Source organism: Sorex fumeus, unplaced genomic scaffold (assembly GCF_029834395.1).
Source record: "Sorex fumeus unplaced genomic scaffold, SorFum_2.1 ptg000047l, whole genome shotgun sequence".
NCBI lineage: Eukaryota > Metazoa > Chordata > Mammalia > Eulipotyphla > Soricidae > Sorex > Sorex fumeus.
The window spans coordinates 6,754,746-6,757,171 of NW_026606104.1; the positions used below are offsets into that span (position 1 = coordinate 6,754,746).

Genomic DNA, 2,426 nt, shown 5'->3' on the forward strand with positions numbered 1-2,426 from the left:
AGCAAGAATTTTACGTGAGTATGCCAACACTTGAGCCACTCATGATCACATCCAAACCCCAGTCCTTGCAGCAACAAACAACAGAGGAAGGGCATAAGGGAAATTAAAAATATTTCGCAAGACTATACTTTCAGGGACAAAGTATATTTTCAGAGGAAGCATATTTTCAGAGGAAAGTACTGTAGAACTGTCCTCCCATTGTTTATCGATTTGCTCAAGCGGGCCCAGTAACATCTCACAACAAATTGTCAGACTTGTTGTTACTGCTTTTGGCATATCGAATACATCACGGGGAGCTTGCCAGGCTTTGCCGTGAGGACAAGATACTCTTGGTAGCTTGCCGGGCTCTCCGAGAGGGGCGGAGGAATTGAACACAGGTCGGCCATGTCCGCCGCGTGCAAGGCAAATAAATACCTTACCTGCTGTGCTATCGCTATACAAATAAATAAATAAACAAATAAAACTACTAAAATGCTAAAAATACTTTTAAAAGTATATTTTCAGAGGACGAAGAACCTCAGCTCTGGGCACATCTTTTCGACTCCACTGTTCTTCTTGCACTAATATATGTCTCAGAGACCTGAACCCTACAAAAACAGGATGAGAACAGCTCATTCGGGTCTCCCAAAGAGGAATCGAAAGAGCTATGCTTGGAATATCATGTTTCACTCAAGTGAGAGAAAGAATCCGGAGTTCTGACCTCTGTCAACAATCAAGGATCAGGGACGCTGTCTCATTTGCCAAGGAGTCAAAAATCAGATGGGCCAGACACTTCAAGCAATTTGGAGATGACCGCTGGACTAGAGCCGTTAATGACTGGATTCCACGGGACCTCAAAAGAATGCCTGGCCGCCCACCTACAAGATGGTAAGACTTCTTTGTCAAGACCCTGAACGAATGGTTTGATGCTCTTCGTGTTCCTGGAGCAGGCAGACGCCACCGGGCTACACTAGCGAGTGTCAGGGACGAATGGAGATGTTACTGGCGCCCGCTAGAGCAACTCAATGAGCAATGGGATGATAGGTGATAGGTGATAGGTGATACTTTCAGGGATCATTTCTATATGCGTTTCTAGAGAAGTTTCTCTGACAGTGTAGAGCACCCAAAATCATGAGAGGAACCAGAGCATCCTCTCCTGAGCATGAAGCTGGTTCAAGGTGTCGCTTTTGCAACTGCTTTTTACTGTTGATGCTCATTCTTCTCTTCCTTTGGAAGATGGAAAGAGAGAGGATGCAGTCTGAGTGGTTCTGGTGGAAAAAAAATTTTTTTTGCATTTAAAAATTTAAGTTTCTACTAAAACTTCATGGGAAGGGGGGCATTCCCGGCTCGTCCTTCACACCCTACCGAGGTCATGAGTTGCCACCAACGAGCGGCTCTCTGGCACAGCCATGGCTACAGAAGCACAAGGACTTAATGCAGAGCCCAGCAGCTTGCAGCAGAATAGTGAACGGACTATGCATTAATCCATGCCACCATGTCTGCCCGGAGGGGAAAGGGTGTTGGTCCCTTCCGCCTTCTTCCCTCTGGAAAGAAAGAAGGCAGCCGCTTGGGAGCTTTGTGGAAAGCCAGGTATGAGCTGGTCATGGTGGAGCGACTAAAACCTCATGGGAAGGGGGCATTCCCAGCTCATCCTTCACGCCCTACCGAGGTCACCAGTTGCCCCCCACGAGCGGCTCTCCGGCACGGCCATGGCTCCAGAGCACAGAAACCAATCTCTTAATTATCTGACTCTCAGCAGAAATACTTCCAGGGTTAATAAGTAAAATAGCAGAAATCCAAAACCGCGCGGCCACTATCCCTGCCGCGCGACATCATTTAATTCTTGAACCCAGCTGTAGAAAGCAAATCATTTCACAACGCTTTTTCAGCATGTCTGATTTGGGGGGGGGTGGTAAACTCTAAATAACAATGGTGCATCTTTTATCGAAACAATGAATCTAGTCAAAGTAGATAGAGTGTTAACTAGAATCCATCTGCCTCACAGGCATTGGGAGGGGTGGGGGTGGGCGTTTATTGGGGTTCTTCGTGGTGAAAAATAAGTATTGGTAAAGGGAAATGTGATTGATATTTGCATGACCGAGACCTAAACCTGAAAGCTTTGTAACTTTTCCCACAGTGATTCAATAAATAAATAAATTTTTTAAAAAATTTAAGTTTCTAAAATGCCAATAGTTTGCCAATTGACTCACAAACTTTCTGGATATATGACAAGTTAACAAGTGGCTCACCAATCCTTTAAGAACTTAACAATCAGTATCAAACTGCCTCCACTGCACTGTAGCACTGTCCTCCCATTGTTCATCGATTTGCTTGAGCGGGCTCCAGTAACATCTCCATTGTGAGTCTTGTTGTTACTGTTTTCGGCATATTGAATACACCATGGGGAGCTTGCCAGGCTCTGCGGTGCAGGTGGGATACTCTCAGTA

At 45.5% G+C, this 2,426-nt stretch overlaps 1 non-coding gene across 1 annotated transcript; it reads left to right on the plus strand.

The window, feature by feature from the left end:
* The first annotated feature begins 1,034 nt into the window (after positions 1–1,034).
* LOC130032271 (small nucleolar RNA U3) lies at positions 1,035–1,246 on the plus strand. Its single transcript, XR_008793812.1, has one exon. It is a non-coding gene; the product is annotated as a small nucleolar RNA U3 (small nucleolar RNA).
* The last annotated feature ends 1,180 nt before the right edge of the window (positions 1,247–2,426 follow it).